This window comes from Diorhabda sublineata, chromosome 1 (assembly GCF_026230105.1).
Source record: "Diorhabda sublineata isolate icDioSubl1.1 chromosome 1, icDioSubl1.1, whole genome shotgun sequence".
Lineage (NCBI taxonomy): Eukaryota > Metazoa > Arthropoda > Insecta > Coleoptera > Chrysomelidae > Diorhabda > Diorhabda sublineata.
The window spans coordinates 29,143,914-29,167,003 of NC_079474.1; the positions used below are offsets into that span (position 1 = coordinate 29,143,914).

General features: G+C 32.2%; 1 protein-coding gene across 1 annotated transcript in view; it reads left to right on the forward strand.

Moving 5' to 3' along the window:
• The first annotated feature begins 600 nt into the window (after positions 1–600).
• The window catches only part of LOC130442870 (G-protein coupled receptor dmsr-1), a 152,911-nt gene continuing 130,421 nt past the window's right edge, over positions 601–23,090 (forward strand). The window contains exon 1 of the mRNA XM_056777260.1: positions 601–739. The gene's annotated coding sequence lies outside the window, so the exon portion shown is untranslated. The remainder of the gene's footprint in view (positions 740–23,090) is intronic.

Sequence of the window (23,090 nt, forward strand, 5' to 3'; positions counted from 1 at the left end):
TTGAAATCTTTTTAACGAAATTAGAAACGCCACCCTTAGGTTTCGTATTTTTTCAGCTAAGGATTAAATAATTCACGAATCATATGAAGACGATTATATAACTATAAAATAATATTACTATAAGTGCTGACAGGACAGTGCCCATGTAACTTGATTTAAGGTCTTCGACGACAATTTTTATATTAATTAGTATTTTATTTATTTTATAATTCCTGAAAAACCAGCATTTGTTCTTTTATAAATTGAAATGGTCATCAACCTTAAAATAAAATGTTTTCAAAAAAGTACATATTTACTTTTGAAATTTAACTTCCTTTTTCCAAGACGAGACCTAGACGAGACCTAGACGAGAACAGTCTCGTGCTAATGTGAAGACATATTCCACTTATTCTGAATTATTTTAACTTCGTTGTATAATCAGATTTAACGAAATTATAATTGAATTAATCATATATTAATTAACTAATATTTTGCATGCCACTTTATTCTTGGTGTAGCTTCTTCTTAGAAGCATACAACATTTGAATGAAACTCGCAACGCCACTTTCCATGCGCGCAACTTCTTGCTACCATTATATCAGACAAAGTTTACAACATTTCAGTAAATTTCCCGCATTGCTGGATAGAAGTTACTATCCAGATATTATCTTGAAAATAACCTACGGTACCGTGCGTAGTTGTGCGAAAAGAATTCTATTCCTTACTTGCTTCAGATTATTTAATCTACTATTGGATAACGGTGAGTTATTAGATGTTGTTTTAAATCTAGTCAATATTATCCTTTTTGATTTAATGGTCATCATGTAATTGATACTTTTGTGAAGTATTGTAAAATGTAGTGCAATTAGATTTAACAGAAAATATTTTTTAATCGAACCACAAACTAGAAACAACAAATGCTATTGTCAATAAATAATTTTTCTATACAATTATCTTTATTTTTAACTTCTATTTCTCAAGTCAAAATCCATCATCTTTACAACTGTTCAAAAACCCATCAATTAATCATTCAATTCATCTATAAGAACCTATGTTTTAAAAAACAAAATTATGTCTGTTCATCTTTTCCATTAATTTTTTATCGTTGCGTGTACCGAGTGTCCAGGAAGGTAATACAGGAATTTCATAAGCTATTTGTAGAAAATTAAATATATTTTTGTGAGTGCTTTCGAATCAATCTTTGAAATGATTCAAATTCTAGGTTTAATATATCCATGTCTTTTGTGACGGTATAAGTGAATTTATATTACACACAGATTATGCTTGTACCTAGTCGTTATCAGTATGTATTTTTGACAGTGACATTCTATAAACAAATAAATCAATTTATTCACCAATTGAAATGTATACTTGTTGCGGGTCAATACAATAAAAGTCTTAGGAGAAGTTTGAGCCTCTAGGTTACAGTTCGACACTGAGGTCTAGCGTCTTTTCCCATCTGCTTCCTTATATTTTAAGACTTAGCCCTTGTGTTTCTCTAGTCTGTTCTCTTTGGATGTAGACTTCCAGTTTTTTAACCTTTTTTTATGTCAACTGACTTAGCGACTTTTGTTAGTTGTTCTTTAACCATCATGTCCATCAACAGCTTTTCTCTGTTTACGTCCCCATCTGTTGTCTTTTATCTTAAATTCGTGTCTTATTCATTTCGGTTGCTTGAAAGATGTTTTGCGGCCTTGTGAGGTTGCCCTTTTGACCTGTCACTCATTTTGTTATTTCGCTTTTGCTTCATTCAACCGCTTCTCACTTGAAATGATTTGTATGCCTCGATAATCTAATTCCACAATAAAACAAATACGAGGAGTCTGAAAAGTACTTAGCCTTACCGACCAATGATGCCACTGTTGTTTTAGGATTCACACTCTCTATGTGCAGTTTGTGATGAAACATAATCCGCACTTTCGAGGAATCCTGTACAGGGCACTCAAAGTATCTTCATGTTTGAATCTGTGATGGTATTCTCTCAGGCACACATGTCCAAAGAGCATCTGGGTCAGGTAATAATTTACTTCTTTGACTAAGCCATGTATCTACCTGGAAATAAATCTGTGGGTCTATTTCCCTTAATATTTGCCAACGGCCTATGCCTTTTTGCCTTGTCTCCTTAATTTTGAGCAGCATTTCGGGGATATCTCAAGATACTTAACCGCTAGACTGAAGCGACTCGATTTCTGTCTCTGTTGTGCGTCGGCCCAGAATGCAATTCCATATGTGATCACAGATGCGACCACCGACATCTATGGAGCTCTTCTCTATTTTATATTCATAACTTTGTAACTTCAGAGGCTTTCGCGCTCGAGAGATTTCTTTTTGAAATTCAATCTGATTTCAAACATCATTTCCAAGTATCGGTCGAAAGGTTTTGTGTGTGATCGTGTCTTTAATACAAAAGGTAGATGTAGATCCCCATTGAAACTATAGTCATCATAAATGGTACAATTAATCATCACTAGACGAGGCAGGAACATGGAACACAAATGTATTCTAAGGACTGTTTTTGGAGGTAATTTTAACGGACCAAAGTGTATAGATATATGTTAATAAAACAAATAGTTTCTGCTATAACAAATACAGTCAGTAATTACTTTATTGACTTTGGTTCCAAATTTTGTAATAACGTATGTAATGTTTGAGAACCTTCTAAAACAATTAAATTAAGAAAGAAACAATTTACGTTGATGTATCAGTCATGAAAATCATATAAATTTCAAGTTGTTTCTGGCGGTAAGAACTTCTTTATCGAAATTTATTGCAATAAAAATTACATGTGAAAAAATGTTTTTCAGTTAGTCTTACATCAAATTCTTAAATTAATAAATAAATAAAATGCCATCGAAAATATCAATGCAGCGTTTAATCAAGCTTAGAACCTTTCTATTCCCTTATCTTAGGTTGAAACTATTCAATTTTACATGGAGAAACTGCTAAACACAAAATACTTATGTTAAGATCATGCTTTCAAGTAAACTCGTGGACCGCTTCCTTATGGGGTTCTAATTAAAAACAGTCTTTATGAAACAGGTGGATATTTTGTTATATTGATATGAGAAAAATATTGGACTCAAATATATATATATATATATATATATATATATATACAGTGCTTTTCAGATAAAAGTATCCACCTTTAATAACTTTTGTAATACTGGTATTTAGAAAAAATCCAAAAACACGTCAATTTATGTTGGAAGGGGCAAGTATTATGGCTTATTTAAACTTACTGGAAAAGCCACCCCCTCACCCCTAGCAGCATCCCCTTTAGTTTTTTAAATTACTTGTCATATTTTTTATGTAAAATTTGGATACTCCTCTTTGAGCTGATTTCAAAAATGTATAATACTTGTAGGTTAAAGTGGTTAGTTTATGAGATAAACAATTTTTCTTTTAAGAGCACAAATTTTACTTATTATTTACTTTCACCTTATTTGCCTGTACTAAAATGGGTTGTACAACAGTTCAAACTCTTTAATCTTTTTAACTGTGCTATTTATTATGAAGTTACAAGAAGTGTTCAAAATGAGTACCATTCACTTCCATACAATGATATAATCTATTTTGAAATGCCTCTCTGACATTGCTTAATACGGCTGGATTTAATTGTCGACATTCATTTTATATCCTCTCTCGTAAATCATCCAGAGATTATGGTTGGGTAGCATAAACTTTTGTTTTTAAATACCACCATAAAAAGAAGTCTAGGGGTGTTAAATCCGGTGACCTAGGTGGCCACTCCATCATCTGCCCCCTTCTACCTATCCAACGAGCGGGGAATGTTTCGTTTAAAAATTGTCGGACAGGCATAGCATAGTGTGGGGGAGCTCCGTCTTGTTGAAATACCAGTAAATCTTCGGAAAGGTTATCATCATTTTCTATTATTGTTGTAATACGTGGGTCAACCCTTTCCCTGAGTAACTCAAGATATGATTCACCATTTAAATTTCCGTTGATGAAGAAAGGTCTGACAATGTGGTCACCTAGGATACCACACCAAACGTTTAACTTTTGGGGATGTTGTGTATGGAATTCACGCATAATATGTGGATCACTTTCAGCCCAATATCTACAATTATGCCTACTTACTAAGCCATTTAATGACCATGAGCATTCATCAGAAAAGCAAATATGGTTTAACAATTGTGGATTGTTATTGATAATTTGCGTCATTGATTCGCAAAACTCTAGACGACGATCAAAATCATCTTCATTCAACTCGTGCACCAACTTAACTTTGTATGGGTGGTACTTGAATTTATGTAGAACTCGGAAAACTGTAGAAGATGAAACACCGATCGCTCTACTTATTATTGACAACGATTGGGGTTGTTGAGCCTCTAAGCTGACTTGCCCTAAAATTGCCACTTGGATTGCTTCGTTATTTACGAGCTCCTCTCGCTTATGCACTTTATTGCAAACAGACCCTGTTGTGGTAAATTTCTCCATCAGTTGAATTACATTCTTATGAGTTGCATGTCTTCCGTCATGTAATTCGTTAAATATTCTAGCAGCAGCTCTTGCACAATTATTATTTTGGTAGTATAAACCTACAATTTCAATTCTTTCTTGCAAAGAGTAAACCATTTCAGAGAAACAAAATAAATAATGTATCAAATTGCACTATCAATAGTGACTACAAATTCTAGTTGACAATGTCAAACTTTAATAAAAAGTAGAGTTTTTTGTTGTTTGGTTTTTTTAAGTAGAATAAATAGCACAGTTAAAAAGATTAAAGAGTTTGAACTGTTGTACAACCCATTTTAGTACAGGCAAATAAGGTGAAAGTAAATAATAAGTAAAATTTGTGCTCTTAAAAGAAAAATTGTTTATCTCATAACCTAACCACTTTAACCTACAAGTATTATACATTTTTGAAATCAGCTCAAAGAGGAGTATCCAAATTTTACATAAAAAATATGACAAGTAATTTAAAAAAATAAAGGGGATGCTGCTAGGGGTGAGGGGGTGGCTTTTCCAGTAAGTTTAAATAAGCCATAATGCTTGCCCCTTCCAACATAAATTGACGTGTTTTTGGATTTTTTCTAAATACCAGTATTACAATTAAATATATATATATATATATATATATATATATATATATATATATATATATATATATATATATATATATGCATCATTAGGTTGAGTGAGGTTAGTGTCGTTCACTGACTTACACGTAATATAGTATGCGATTAATAGGATTTTATACATATATATCTTTCTCCTCTGTTAAATACGTGTAGGTTGTTATCGGTAGAAGTTTAGTGTCCCCCCTAAACTTAAGTGACACTTGGACATGAGATAGAAGTAGCATGAAAACAGATACCCCAGGAGAATATTGATCACCTGATTATGAGTATGCTTAGACGGATTAGGGAATGTGTACGAAATGGTGGAGATTCAACCCATTGCTGAAGTTGGCGAAAACTTTTATTACCTGTTAGGAGTAATTTTAATTATTCAAATATCACGAATCCCCAATATGTATGTTAATTTCTAACGAAATAAAATAGTTTTCCCTGGGTACGTGGGTTTTCATAACACAAAATAAATGAATTATGAAATTGGCTGGTGCAAATTATTCTATCAAATCAACTTGTTTCTATAAAATTGTTGGGTGTTAGCCATCTAATCTGTTAGTTGGCTGTTTGCGTTTAGGCTTTATTACACTAGGGTACACCTGAAGCAAACTTCCTTATAACCTTTAATTTGAGAATCATATAAACGCGGGATTCATTTCACAGAATTAATATATAATTCATTAATGTTATTCTTCATTATTTATGTCATTATATTTGGAATACTTTAAATATATTACTCATTAAATTTCTAATATCTATGAAACAAGCACTGTTGTTTCCGAATTTCAACAAACAGGTCATTATTGTTGAAAACGAGGTTCTTATTGATTGGTTGGTTCATCAGATGAACAGGTTCTGCTAAAAATTATGAATATCTTTAAAATAAGCGAGAGTAATGAAGAGCTATATGTGTAAAGACATTTCAACAAGATTCATGAACTGGTGCTACTTAAATATATAAATATTTATAAAGTGAGCAAGAGCACTAGCCAGCTTATTAATACCCTTCCAGAAATGTCGAGATATGAGGAAAGATGTCTATGCCTGTTTCATAGACTGCGAGAAAGCCTTCGTTCGAGTTAATCATACCGTCTTTCAGACATTAAAAAAGAAAAAAGGATTAGACAAATAAGACATCGAGTTTATTAGAAAACTTTATTGGAACAATACTCATATAGAGTATTTTTTGAGCTTTCCGTTAAAATATTTTGTTTTTTTTTTAATTAGTAGATTGATTACGAAATACTTAAAATGTCTTGTCATGTCTTGCACTGTATAGTGTTAAACAAAGAAAGCAGACACAATTTTTGTATTCTTTTTTGATACGCTGGTATAAGCTAATTAATGAGAGATAATTGAGTAATTACCAATAAATTTCATAGAAATAGTATTTCATTCTACACAATCCGAGATAATTTATAAATGCTTGTGGTTAATAGTCTCAAAAGCCCTTCATTAGATCCGGAAAAGGAACACGAGCACCTCCTGTCCTTTATCCCTATCTTTAAATCCATCATTCGCAAAGCGGTTGCCCAACTAAATCCCAGAGAAAACAGGATTGGCTGCTTACAACAATTTTGATGTACTCCAATCCTATGTTTAATCGTTTTCTGCGATACCACGGACGCAATGGTTAGTATTGGAATGACCACTGATAATTTTCTGTTACGTTTGGCAAGTGAAGCATAGTAATTAATTTAATTTTTATCTGAGTAGTTGATGTAAATATGTTAAACTATGACATACGAAAAGAAATATAAAGATATAACTAAGACAGATGATGGTAGATACAATTACAAGTAAGCTGAGTTTAGTAACTTATTTTATTGAGTTGACGTTGTTTTAGATTGGTAAATTAACTGTAATATGACACAGACATAAATGGAAAAATAGGCTCATAAAGATCAGTCATATTAATAGTCATTTTCGGGTCAGTTCCACATTTAAAACATTATTTGGTTTTGTGTGTGCGCGTTTGAACGTAATAAATTGAACTTTCGGAAAAAATTTTAAAGGTTTTTATTAATAAAAAACTTCATTGTAGGCTATTATTGTTTATTGTGAAATATTTTGAGTCAAAAGAGAATAGATCAAAATTGGTGGAAAAAAGGTGTCTAGGCGCAATTAATCCTAAAAATATAATTTATATCAAGTATAAAATGTAAAATGCCTAATATCAAATTTCAAAATTATGTATCTGTGTAAAAAATGTATATTCGAAAAGAATTTAAGAAATGTTTAAGTGAGATTGCGGATTCACACACAAACAAGCAAGAAGCAACGTTAAGAAAAGTTCTTATACACCAGATATTGTAATACAACAACGTTGACCGTAAATAAATTGAGAAAAATTCAAAATATAGGGACCTCTAGATGGAAGTTAGCAGAATATGCAATGTCTATTGCCAATTATAATACGGTAACTGAAAACCATAAGCGAAGGCTTGGTAAATAATACTAGATAAGTACCAAATGAAGAAAACAGTTATCCAACGAAAAGCAGATATTGAAAAAACTTTGCGAAGAGAGAAAAATCAAAAGAGAGAATAGAAGATACGAGAAAAATATTAATCATGCTCAAGCAATCAAAGAAATATGATTTATTACATGTAGTACACAATTTCAAAACGAAAAAAAGGTTGACCGTAAAGAAATTAACAGAATTTCAAAATATAAAGGCCTCTATGTGGGAATTAGAAGAATATGCAATATCTAATGTCAATTATTATAATACGCTTTCTGGGAACTATAAGCAAAGGGCTGGAAAATCTTTTTATTTCACCAGACGAGTACCAAATGAAGAAAACAGTTATCCATCAAACAGTAGATATTGAAAAAACTTTAGGAAGAGTGAAAAATCAAGAGACAGAATAGAAGATACTAAAAAAATATTGTTAAAGCAATCATGGAAATATGGTTAATTACCTATTATTACATCTAGTATACAATGGCGGACCTCCTAGGAGTGATTAGGAAGAAATATTAATTATAAATCATTTATTATCCACAGTATATATGCGCAATGTACGACTGTAGGTCATTGGATTAATCGGAATTCCCAATAGGAACGACTCTCGGCCATATATCAAAAATCGTTTATGGTCTAGTTGCAGAAAAAAAAATTAAAACAGTTTATATATTCCAAAAGAGAAAAGCGAAAATTTTTTTAATAGAAAAGCCCATAACTCAATTCAGCAAACTTAATTTTTTTGAAATAACCTCTTTTCATACATATAATAGTTATAAGATCAAAACAACTTAATGAGTAACACATGCGTTATAAGGTTTTTCATTCAATATAGTTATCATTGCAGAATCTCAAAATAGCAGTATGCAGATTATAAAAGAAACCCCAACACAGTAGTGACAACCACATGACGATATATTTTTATTGTTTCGAGATATTTTGAAAAAAGTGTAAACTTCAATACTTCAATACTTCAAACTACAAATGAATTAAATTTCGTATTATCTCGATCATATTGTTTGAGTAGTTGGCGTAATTGTAAAAATCAATCTCTTGAATGGCCCTCAGAGACAAAAGTCTAAATAAATTAATTTGGGTGACTCAATGGTTAAAAAAATTTGGCGTGTATATCGTATGGGTATTTGGTATGTTATCTGAATTGATCCGTATTTCACTGTGCTGGAAGAACAGACCTACGAATCACTACAGGCAGATCTTCTAGAGAAAACAAGCAATCAATTCGTTAAAAAATCTTCAATTGGAATGGCGTTTTTGGAATATTGTATTGCGTACATCTTAACTGCAATATTTGCATTTATAATGTATTCTAAATACGATCCTATTATTTCAAGTGCTTCATTAAAATAAATAGTTCTTTGTAGCATATGTGTTACCCTTAAGGTTATATCAAAATTGTAATGGTTTCACTGTAACTTCTTGAGTTTACAAGATTCTGGGAGAGGTCATCAAACACATTTCAATTTCTCACAGTTTCTCTATTGAATGTTTGCTTTCTTATATGTTAGGCAGAATTATTTTAGCTGTGTTATCGTCCCAGTTATTAATAGGTAACGACATTAATCTATTGTTAGTAACAACATCAAACTGGCATAATATTATTGTACAAACTGAGTAAATGTTATACTTAATGAATATGTTAAATGATTCTAATAAAAAAATAAATATTCAGCTTTTAATAACTAGGTTTGTATATTATTTTAATGGAATGAAAAAAACGGTTCGTTGCACTAAAAATTGCCAAAAAGAGGTTTCAAGAAGGCTAAGAAGGCAAAATTTGGTTAAGTAAAATTGGAGTTATTTGCGTGTTTTCATTTCACACTTTTCCCGAACCTTTATTTGAGTAAGTAGAGTGAAATTTGTAATATTATATGCCGAATGTGCTGATAAGTAGTAGTGGTAAGTAAATTCGATTTTAAGAAGTTTTTTTCGAAGTCACTATTGTTAATAATTTTCACCCCTAGGTGTGCCATTACTTTTCGTTATATGAATTTTATTATTATTATTTATATTATTAACTCCATCCAGTACATTATTAAGCCTCGAATGCCTGTTCATTTCTGTCCAATTACCGTCACTAAAATAAACTGGTTAATTATAGGCAGATGAACAATTAATTTTAATAAAACTTTGCATAGTTTGAACGAAAAGAAGAAGCCATCGAAGACTAAGTATTAACGCAGCGAACAGAAGTGATAAAAGGAAAAATGGTTAATAGTACTAAGAGAAAAATTATTAAGAATCACTGCGACTTTAATAAAATTTTCTTATCGGATCTCTTAAAAAGATTTCAGAAGCTTTGGTTTTTTTTAGAAACTTTATTAATACGTACAGCGGTGGCGTATGAGAAGGATTAAATATTCTTCATAAATTCTAGAATTTTTTTGATAGTTTAGTCAAACTTTATAGAAGAGTTATGAAACAGTGAAATGTGAAACAATTTCAGCATAGAACTAATATATACGCGGTATGACTATTAAATAACGAGACTGTGCGCCTAGAGGGCACCCTAAGCGGGTGGGGTAAAAAACAAGTAGTGCGTTGGGTATCTAGATATCTTGTATAAGTACGTCCCAAAAAACATTTCCGTAACTGCAGGAGGAGCGTATCAATCTCAAATTTCTCGTTACATTGAAAAAAACTCTGACAGGGTGCTATAAATTGTTGCAAGAGGTCTATGGGTACAATTTTCTATCTCATGCGCATTTTTGAGTGGTGTGAGCGCTTTAGTGAGTGTCAAGAGAGCAAATCAAAATTCATGGATCGTTTTTTTCGACATTAACGGTATCGAGATGACTGAATGGCTTCAGAGGGTCAGACTCACTATTTGTCAGTTTTGGCAACACTGCGAGAACGAGTTCATAAAAAACGGACCGAATTGTGAATGAACAACTCGTGAATTTTGCATCAAGACAACGCGCTATCTATGAGCAGTATTGGGCCAGTAAGCGCACTAACCAGATTTGACACTATACGACTTTTTTTTGTTTCCGAAGATAAAATCTGCTTTGAAAGGGACCCGATTTGAGTCGATGGAAGCGGTAAATCAAAAAACTGAAGGCCCTCACCAAAGAATATTGAAGGGGAGCATTCGAATGTAGTATAATTTTTATAATAAAACCCTTTTTCGTAATCAGTCTCGTTATTTAATAGCTAGACCTCGTAGGTTTCATAATTATAAAAAAAATACGAATAAACCACAACGAAGCCTAGTGGCCCTGATGCACTGAAAACCTGGCTAAAAGTCGAAAATTCTTAAATGTTCAGGAATGCCACAAAACATACTAATTATCCAAAAGGGATGTTGGGTCATATTCCTGTAAAGTCTGCTTTTCTCATTTTTGGTTACTTGAATGTATGCATCAAACGTTTGTTCAAGTAATGTAAATCTGCACAAAATTTTGAACTATTTATTTGTGTTTTGAAAATAATCCAATTATGGATAAAATGAATCTGGGTACGTAGTTCATTATTGATATATAAATTAATCTTATTAAGAAATTCAAGTCAAAGAAACAACAATAAATAGAGTTACATCTAGAAAAATCCGGACTATTTTAAAAATAAAACGATCATATTTCATGCACATTTTGTCAGCATTTATTTAAAATATGAATTGCTTTAAACATCTTACAATGAGCTTTTGTTAATTCATTCACCTGATTAGTTTATATTAATTCAGTTTGTTGAAATTAATGTAATTCATTCAAAATTATAAAGTTGTAATATTGTTGTGTTATTGTGAAAAGAAGTTTTTAAAAATTGGTTTTCTTTTTGAAAAAACACTTAACTAATGTTTTTGTAGAGATCCAAGATATACGCCTAGTCACGTTTTATTTTTTGATAAAATAAAAGAACACAGCATATAGAACCTGCTGAAACAACAATTAGCTGCCTATATTCATATGCGGTTATTCTATTTTACAGCTGTTCCTTTGAAACGTAAGAGTCTATTCAGCATTTGGCAAGAGCTGAGGGTGAAAATAGTATGCAAAAATGTCAACACGTTCAGAATGTTGTCCGCGATCATTTAATATCTGAAGAGCGTGGTGAAGAAACTTTAAGATCATAGCATTTATCACCTGTGCTCTACATTTTCGAAAAGGTGGTAAATTGCTAATAGAATTGAAACAAGACTTCTGGAACAAAATGCTGCGTAGTTCAATGAACTGTATTAATTACCTATTGCCTATTTGCCTGATGAGACACCATCAACTTCTCGCATGGGACGGGCCGAAGTAAGTTTCATTAGTAGCGAAATAATTAAAACAAGAAAAACCAAATCTGTTAGAGCGTATCAAAGTTGGCTTACACAGGTCAAATGGATTTAAGAAAAGAAGGAAAATTGAATGCGTCGAAAGTAATTACAGAATGATAAGATGAGCATGGAATATTGTTAAAAAAAATGTAAAAATGGTTTATGAGCCAGATGAAGGATTGGTGATGCAAAATTGCCAAAAAGCTTGTGCAAAAAAATAAGGATAGAAGCTGAAAAACCTATATGACAGAAGTTAGGTTGCAATCCCTTTTCGACCATACTGCTAAAAAAGTTATGGAAGTACAGTTTTCGACGTTACTTCCTCTTGATATGATTTAATTTAATAACTTCTAAGTAAAAACAAAAATTTAATTAAGAGGCTATAGATTCTGATATTTCTTTACCTTCAAAGAAAACAAAGTATTATTGCCGGAAATTCTAGAACTTTTGGAAAACACCTCTGAATCAATTATGTTTTCCTGAATTCATAACAGGTGATAGCGACGATAGTTTATAGAATTTATTTAAAAAAAACACACAGTTTATAATGAATTATTGTCATTTTAATATATTTATTTAACTTAATCAGTAATATCAATAAGAATAAAAACTTTACAAATACTTTGTGCAATATAACAAAAAATTTTTAGTACATGCTTGAAAAATATGAATTTGAGAACCTCTAATATTGTATGTTACTTCGATTTTGTACTATCAATTCTTTATGTCTGTTAACTCAAACCATTTTTAATTTTCATTGATCCCATTTTTAAATATTTTTTGTTGTCAAACAAGATATCACCTACTAGTCTAAGATTAATAATTTTCACTAAATTTTGTTAAATCTGAACTTGCGGCTTTTCGTTTGAAGGAAACCCGTGATATTCTGATTTAAATCTGAAGATGCCAGCACTTATTGATTGAATATTTTTGTGAAAATAGAAAATATTTAGTATCGATCTGTTACTAAATATTTATCTTTGGAAGATAGTACTTTCACGTATATATTGTACTTTGTACGGAGACTTTGCTCCATCATTTACGACCGTTAAATTTCGGAAATTGAATTCAGATATGACAGTATCAGATATCATCGAAAAAGCTCACCAAATGGAACTGGACAACTATCGTATTAAGGTTAGAAAAAATTATACAGACTCAGGAATTATCTATGCGTAAAATATCAGCGTATTTCTGACTTTGGACCGAAGGCGCATTCAAATGAATATTTTTTAGGTCTTATTAACTCGGATTAAGCAAAATGATTCGGATTTTCTGCGCCTATTCATAATTGTAGATAAAACCTAAGTCCCCTACTACATATTTGGAAAGAAAAAATGGTCAATAAAGTGGATTGTAAAGGACGTACCTGCTCCGGAAAAGGCAAAGACAGTTTCATCGACCAGAAAAGTGAAGGAAGGTGTTTTTGGGATAGTCATGTGACTGTGATTATCAGGTTTCTTCAAAAGGGCAAAAAAATGACAGAGAGAGGAGTATTATACACCGTATTTGAAGATAAAGAAATTGGTGTTCCATCAAACTATTCCAAAGGTTAAAATTTACGAATTGTACTTCAGATTGGTTGGCCGTACTCATGAGATATAGTCATAAACGACCTTTTCCTGTTTCCAAACCTTAAAGTTTCAATTCCAGAAGAGAGATTTTCATCAGACAAGGATGTTATCGCTTACATCATCGCCTATTTTGAGGAAAAAGATTAATTATTATTTGGAATAGTTAAAAAAGTGAATATGATTCTAGAAAAAAAGTATCAGGTCTCGTTGTTTGGTCGAAGACCTTTATGACAACCCTCGTAATGCATAATTATTCATAAACGTATACAAATATTACAATGTGAGTGTAGTAAACATGATGTGTCCTTATCATCAACAAATTCCCTACAAAAAAAGACTTGTTCACTGACTTGTGAAAATGGAAACCGAACAAAAACTATAATTTATTTCATCTACTATAACATTGAATTATGTTTATTCTATTCGACTCTTCAACGAACTTTTCCTTTGAAATATACAAAAATTTAGAAAACTTTTCTAATTATAATAACAAAAAACTGTCTCAAATTTTCACTCATATCATAAATAAACCGTATTTTGACGTATGTGACAATATTTGATCCAGATTTATAACTCTACTCTCTACGCTCGCAACAATATCAAACAGGTTTACAACAATTTACTAAATCTCCCTCCTCGCTGGTTGATACCATCCTGAAATTAACCTACGTTGCCGTGCGTAGTCGTGCGAAAATTTAACTGTTCGCCACATGCTGTAGATTATCTAATCTACTATTGGATAACGGTGAGCTAATGGATTCTATTTGAAATATTGTCAATGTTATGCTTTTCGATTTAATGGTCGTTTGATGCCATGTAATTGATACTTTTGTGAAGTACTGGGCGATTAATATATTACAGAAAAAACTATATATGGTTGAATAGAGATATTAACAATAAAATTAATGCAAAATTTTCCAAATAATGAATAATTTTGAATATATTTGAATAAGGAAAAAATATGATGGAGGGTGGTAATGTCTTTGAATCAATTTGAGCTACAATTTGAGTAAAATTGGACCAATTTAAACAAAGTTATTTTCTATCCAAATGCTTCCAACTATTAGTGACTTTTCCAAATATGATTAGAAATAATGAAAAACCAATTTGAAAATTGTGATTGTATTACTCATTTTACATCTTATCACATACTCACAAAATTCAGATTTGCATGAATGCGACGTACTTTGAACTATGGTAGTTTCCTTTTTCAAAAGTATTTGCTTCTGGAAACTTTTCCATATCGAAATCACTTTTGCCTTTCTAATGGTGGTGTTTCATACGTAACTGATAAGACCGATGCTGGTTGGACCAGTCGCTCTCATGGCAGTTTCTGTTGCTGAAACAGCCAGAGTAGCTCCGACTTCACGGCACTATCTTTTTCGGCATCTCAAAGTGGTTTTTTGGTGGCCACCAACCAGGAAATAGAAAGAAGGAGTTGGTGTTGTCCTACACTTCTTCTAACATATCCTACTTTTACTTACTACTATAAGTCACTATTCGTATGTAGATCTAAGATCTAATGATTCGGTAGGTCCTCTTAGTGATCCTCGAGGGCAAACTAGAATAATGGATACGATAATGGATCCAAGACATCAACATCTTAATTTTGCATGATGCCTTTTTAGTAATCGCGTAGGCTTATCGTCACAGCCCAATAACTACATCGATCTATAGTTTGACTCCCCTGTCCGTGCTTCGAGTTGTCACTTCTCTCTTTGGTCAGCAGCAGTACCTTTCAATTAGGTTATAATACAAAGGCGCATTTAAGGGACATACAGATGATACTTGTCGATAAAATTTATAAACTCCATAAACCTGAAATAAACATCAAATAAAAAGCGATGGAATGGGCATAACTATGTATTCCTTTTAATTAGCAATATTTAATAAACTCTGAAAGTAGTAAGAGCATTCTATAAGTTGTAGCAGATTCAGTGATGCGTTATCAACATAATATTAACTCTATGTTCGATTGATTCTTCTTCATCGCGTATTTCGTAGGTTAGCTATCATCATAGCTAGTTTAACTTTCGACAGCTGCGGCCTTAAATAGGTCAGATGATTTGACGTTAAGCCATTTTCGTAGGTTCCTAAGCCAAGATAACCTTCTCATTCCAATGGATCTCTCCATGATATTTTCAGCATCCTACGGCAGGTAAACATCTTGAAGCCTCCTAGTCTTCTATCGTAATATACTAGGCTTCTACACCATATAAGATTTACTCAAAAGATCGAAGTAACTAATAAACAGTAGGTAAACTAAATTAATTGTTTGAACTCAAATAATGTTATGGAAATCTAAAAAAAAATTGTTCTTCGTCTTTCCACACCCTAGATCGGGGGCTGTTGTTTAATAGATCCAATATCTATTACTACTATATTGTGATTGTGGTCAATATGATTGAAGTAATCACTGTAGGTCAAAGACTTCTATATGTGTTAGAACTGTACATAATTGAAATAAATCGCCATGGAATAAATATTAGTTTTGGACATTTTCCATAAATTTCATCGAATAAAAACTTGTCTTGCTTTGTGAATTTCATGAAAAGGAGAAAGATTAAATTTGTTTTGCGTTAGTCTAGCTTAGCGTATACTCTCTTACTTATTTATTATAAAAATCGATAAATATCAGCCATCATTAAAACTCTCTCGCTATCGGTTCAACAATTTTCACTGTACGAATGAGACGTACTGTGTAATTTTATAAAATATTTGTTACCGAAGATTTTTCTCCAACTTTTAGTTGAAAACTGCTGAACACAACAGTTTGCCATATAAGAATATGTAATAAGTTTATAAGATTAACGATAGGATATTATACTTCGATATCTATTTTGAAATAGACAAATAAAGTCTCAAATTTTGTTTATTGCAGCGGCTAGAATGACGTATGGAAGAGTATGGATACAACGTTATTATAATAAACAAATTTTTCGTTTTCGTTCATCTATAGATTAGAAAAGCTTAGAAAGGATAAGCACTTTATAACTAGTTAATTATGAAGTTATGTATTCCGGGGAGCTTGGAATATATATTGAAGAGTGTGCTTTGGTATTTCATTGCTACAATTCCGCAACAATTAACTTCATTTCCTAGTTAGCAAGAATTGAATATATAATATTCCGAGCTTTCGAATACTTATCTATTCTTCAACTTAATGACGAATACATAAGTATTTGCATGCTCGGAATATAATTAAAAAGAATATAATCAAAAAGACTACATTTTGGTGTATTCTACTAATGTCCTTCTCCAATTCTTCGAACCACTTTTTAACTGAGTTTTTTCCTTCTTTTTCTACCAACTGGATCCCACTGTAGTATTGAAAAAGCTATTGTGTCTTCACATGCCTTCCACAGATACCCTGTCATGGTATTCTTCGTTTTGTTTTATTCTTTTAATTTTACTAATTAATTGAAAATGGCGATAAGTATTCTCAAATTATTTCCTGTAATCTTTCTATCCATTGGTCTTTTAGAGGTTTCATCATATTTTTCCTATCGATTGAGTCAAATGCTTGTTGGAAATTTACAAACATCATTTCTATATCGATGCTCTACTCACCAGGCGTCTCTATATTATAGTTTACATTGTTGCTAAAGCTACATTTAGAAATGTAATTCCTAGTTTTTGCACAGTTGTTGATTTCCTTTTTTGAAACTGTGACGATTTGCCCATTGTTCCATTCTTATGACATTTTTCCATCATTTCCAGATATTTCTTATGAATTTTCCCAGGTTTTCTCCCAATCTCAACCTCTTTTTCCCCATTCTTCTATTTTCCCTTTTTCTTTCCTTCTACTCTTCCAAATCATCCATACAATCTATTATTTTGCGTTAATAGTTGTTGAAAATGTTTCTTCCGGATCTCATAAAAATGGATTTTTCATTTGACCACTTTTCCCCTTTGGGATTTAGTTACTCCAATTTTGACTTTGTGTGTATTGTTTTCCTCAGATATTTTCCGATAAAATACTACTTTTGTGTTATTATTTAGTCTTTTTTCTTATTTTGTCACGTATCCATTCTCTATGTGTTTTTCTAATTGTTATATTGCATTTTTTCTTGCCTCTTCGTATTTTATTGACTATGTGGTTTGTATTTAACCATCTCAATTTTGTCATTTTCTCTATTTTCACAAGTGGTATATCTCATTATACCACTCTTTTGTTGGTCTTCATTCTTCTTTTCCTAGTTGCTCCTCCGTTACTTCAAGTAGATATTTCTTAATATTCTTCTTCCACATTTCGTTGATTTTAAAGATCTTCCACCTGCTCTGCGTATTCTTCACTTTTGTTTTCATTTATTAAGTTTTCAGTATTCGGTTTGTTTGTCTTTTTGTTATTAAAATAATTATTTTTATTTTTTGTTAGGTCTCCCGAAATAAAGCTTCGGTATTAATTCACAAATCTTGTTCGAAAAGCCGGAAGTAAATCAATCCAATAATTAGTAAAATCGGAAATACCAATTCACGATACAGAAATCGAAATATTTTCAAATGATTATACTTTATGAACACACTATTTAACATTGTATATATTACAAGCAAAAAATTCAATGGTAATTAATCAAATTTGCCTCACATAGAAATAAATAACTGACGCGTGTACTCAAGACCTTAATCAGTTCACGAATAGCAACACAAGCGCCTCCTGTCCTTCACCCTTGACATTAAGTATATTATCCGTAAATGCTGTTTTATAACTAAATCCTTGCGGAATCGGGATTGGCTGCTTGGCACAGTTCTAACTTGATCTAGTCTTATGTTCGATTGTTTTCTCTTATACCACAGATAGAACGGATAAGATAGAAATAGACCACTAATAATGTTTATATTCGATTTTCTGAATATAAAATATACGAGATTTTATGTTAGAATTTATTATATTTGGCAAGTATAGCATAGTAACTGAGTGGATTTGAATTCTCTTATGTGAAATATAGCTTTATACAGATATATCCATAAATAAACAGTGAATACAAGCGACAAAAGTACCTGTCAAACAACTTAATTTCAGTCTCACAGGATCGTATTCAGGATCACTTTAGGTAAATAATTGATCTGACGTCTGCTTAAGTTTTGTGGATAAACTTCACTTACATGCGAAGAAGAAAAAAACGATCTTTTAACTGAACATTTGAGGTGCAGAATTAATCAGTTGAATCGTGTATCAATATTGAAATTCATTTGTGGGTGCAAAAGAAATCTTTTTACGACGCCGTCTCCCTACAGAGGTTAGCGATCCAAATGGCATGGCTGTTGTCGCCACGAGAAGCAGTATCTCTGAAAATTTTTGTAGACGTCTGTCCGAGCCATCTGCGCGAGTCTTTCAGCCATGAATTTTGTCTGCGGCCGACCGTCTGTTTTCCTTCGATCTTCCCTTCTATTATCAGGCAGTCTCATATTGCTCGCCTCTCATTATACGCCTTAGGTACTGCAACTTTCTCTCCTTAATTGTCCCGAGAAGTTCTTCATGTTTACCCATTTCCTGTAGGACCTCTTTGTTTGTCTTATATTCGGTCCAAGATATCCGCAGCATTTGCCTGTAGACGTACATTTCGGATGCACCAATTTTCTTCTCTGTGGCCACATCCATAGTCCAACTTTCGTATCCGTACAGAAGAACAAGAACCATGTAATTACGAAGCATTCTAGTCTGGAGTTCCAGGCTGAGATTGCGGTTTGTTAGAAGTGTTGTATATTGTACAATAACGTCCATAAGAGATTGAATTCTGGTAGGCTACTGGCAACTACCACGGTATCATCTGCGTAACGAGGATTGTTTCCATTGATCTTCATGTCTGTAATTGTATTCTCGAGGGCTTCGCTGAATACTGCCTCAGAGTAGAGGTTAAACAGTACTGGAGACAATACACATCCTTGTCGCACACCACTTCTTATTGCCAGATACTTACCAAATCAAATATATTTAATAATTTCCCATAGAGTCGTCGAAAATTATGAAAGGAAACTGAATTTGGTCACCAGCTTGGATACATATAAATGCAATAAAATTGTGAATACAAGGTCCGCCAATCAGTAGATGTCGTAGTTGAGCGCTAGTAATTTCGTTCATCTGGTAAAGTTCAGTCGCCATCATATATTGGAACAATGAGGAGCGCGCGTTTGCCGTTACGACCTCTTTTTCGAGCGGGCTTCCTGTATGAATCTTTCATATTTAAATTAACCCCGGTAACTACTGTTTCGAACGTAAAATCTATTATTATGTGGCTCACAAGTTTAAACACATCTCGGCTCATTAGATCAGTTGAGAGAACATTGAGGCAATGAGAGCTTCAATGTTGCGATTAGCTCGGCTCTCTGCATACAACCATACGTCTGCCCTTGGACTTTGAAATCGTTAAACAAGAAGAATTCTCTATAATGGCCTACATTTACAGCTATACAAGATGGCGATTGTGCAGATTTGTTAGCACGTGTCTACAATTCTCAGAGGTACGCCTGTGAGGTTCTTCTGGATTTCCTTTTAAGTAGGTCTGTAAAAAACAAAACATGTGCTATTGGACTAACTGCAATCCTTAAGAATCGAACGAATAGCGTTTATAATTTTCTCAGTTGCAATTACTAGTCCCTGGTTCTTTGTGAATTCGGGCTAATATGGAGAGATGTCACAGGTTTTTTTTTTCCTAAGGTAAGATGAGCTGGACATGGCGGACATTTGGTCCTAACAAACCGGTGCAGTGGCACATATCGCAAGAGCATGGATAGCTGTTTTGAGAAAACACTTAGCGTAACTTGTCTTCTTGTGATTTTTTCCTATAGTGTTTATGTGAGCCGTCCAAGGATTCTTAAAGATTCAAAGAATAGCATACAGAAAAAAATTGCCTACTATGCTTGATTCGAGAATAGAGGAGTAACCTACAAGATTTACTCTTGGCATTATATAATAAAAAAATGTTTTTTACATCTTAAATATTTTTATTTGAAGTTATATAAATATTTCTACCCAAATTTTGTCTAAGCGTGTCAAAAGAAAAAAAATAGTACAGATGCTAGCTCGTTAAAGTAATTTTTGTTTGTGATTTTATACTCTATACATCTGATATTTCAAAGAGGACGGTTGGACCAAATACGTATTTGGACTACCGTAATAACAATATTGTTATAGTAAATTTGAGTTAAAAACGATTTAAGAACTTTCCAAAACAAAACCTTAATAATTCAAATTCATTTATAACGTTGTTTTCACCACATAAGGTTACGAAACAAATCGAGTAGATTTTTATCAGTGCAATGTTGAAAGATACCACAACAGTGATGAATTACGAATTCTATTGGGACTGAGACGACTCCCCAGCCACAAGGGTTCAGATGGAAGAATTGTGAATACATAGGGATTGGATGCCAATGTTACAACGAATGTCTTAAAAAAATGGAAACAGACTACGATTTCAACTCAGAACCTAATGGTCGTAGGTAGACTGGAGTCAAGATATAAAATAAATTTTTGAAAGTGTATTTACAAGATGATTGCAAAAGAACGTGACTACTTTAAACTTTTGTGTGATTTGTGCCAAAACACTATACTTTATAACGTTTTTGTATTCATGTTTCAATATCTCTGTATCTATATAAGAACAGCTCCAAGTAAAAACATAAAATATGAAATAGCAGGTCGGAATTTTGATTTGAGAATTAAATTTGTTTTGTTGATAAATTTGAGTAGTTAAAGTCCATTATTGATCAATTGTTATACTCATCAGAAATGTCACTGGAGTATTGAATAAAGTAGTTAAATACTAAGATTGTGAATGATTTAGAGGTCATGAAACATTTGTCTCTGAACAGCTGTACCTACATAATTTTTAGGTGAGTAAATAAAAAGTATTAGTATCCGTAAAAAAATAATAAAAGCTTAATAATTTGTAGGTAGCCACTAGACGTTTAAGTTAATAGTAGTAAAAGTTTTATCAACATTATTTCAATGATTTCAGGATGCCTGCCTGCAATTCAAATAAATTCGAGTACTATTTATTTCTTTATTTGAAAAATGTTCGGACCTGTCGATTAATATTTCCAATCGCAGTTTTCTACATATAATAATGATACGGAGAATGGCCGAAGAATAAATCCATCACAAAAGAACATGCAATACAATAGATACACAGACATTCGTTAAAATATTAGAAATTTTACGCTCTTTATTGATAACTTTTACGAATGTTATCACTTATAAATGAGAGTTTATCTTATATATTCATTAAACTTCATATTCTCCGACTCACAGCTTAACTTATAAATTCAATATAAATTAAAGATAGAGTTTCCGACTCTCCTCTTCATCACATTTAAACTTATAGATTTCTCACTCTCCCGTTCATCACAGCTTAACTTATAAATTCATTATAAATTAAAGTTAGAGTTTCCGACTCTCCTCTTCATCACAGTTTAACCTGAAGATTCATTGAAGTTTCGAGTTTCCGATTCTATTGTTCATCACAGTTTAACCTGAAGATTCATTGAAGTTTCGAGTTTCCGATTCTATTGTTCATCACAGTTTAACCTGAAGATTCATTGAAGTTTCGAGTTTCCGATTCTATTGTTCATCACAGTTTAACCTGAAGATTCATTGAAGTTTCGAGTTCCCGATTCTATTGTTCATCACAGTTTAACCTGAAGATTCATTGAAGTTTCGAGTTCCCGATTCTATTGTTCATCACAGTTTAACCTGAAGATTCATTGAAGTTTCGAGTTCCCGATTCTATTGTTCATCACAGTTTAACCTGAAGATTCATTGAAGTTTCGAGTTCCCGATTCTATTGTTCATCACAGTTTAACCTGAAGATTCATTGAAGTTTCGAGTTCCCGATTCTATTGTTCATCACAGTTTAACCTGAAGATTCATTGAAGTTTCGAGTTTCCGATTCTATTGTTCATCACAGTTTAACCTAAAGATTCATTGAAGTTTCGAGTTTCCGATTCTATTGTTTATAACAGTTTAACCTAAAGATTCATTGATCTTTTGAGTTTCTGACTCTCCCGTTCATCACAGTTTAACTTATAGATTTATTAAAGTATCAAGTTTCTAGCTCTCCTCTCACCACAGTTTAACTAACTAGATTCATTAAAGTTATTTATTTCATTTTTTATAATACTTGATTGCTCTTTATTCTATTTTATATCTAAGAGATATATTAGGAAAATATAAGAGGGCCCAGCAACCTGTTGTTTTTTTTATTTTTCATTAAATTTGATATAACTTTTGAACTTCATCGTCGCGTCGTTCATCACTTAGTCACTAAGTACTGTTTTATACTTTTCATAAGTGAGACAGTGACAGGAAAAAAACTTTATTTCTACTTCAAAGAATAGATTTACATAATTACGTTGTATAATAAAGTAAGGATTAATACCCACATAGAATTTATTTACAGCTAGAAATACAACTTATCATACTATAAAATGAATTTTTCAATACGTCAGGTAAATAAAGTCTATTCTCCTTTTACATCCTTTAAAAATTTATTGATGATTCTGTATTATCAAAATTGCGCCGATTTTCATTGATTTTCACTAACCTTCATTGATATTAACATCGATTAAACTATAAACTGAATATTTATGTAAAATTAGCTGACATGCACTCTTGCGTTTAAACGTAGTTAATTAAATTTTGGAAAAAATGCGGATTGTTTTGGTTGTTGTTTACTAGAAACTTATATCAATTCAACAAA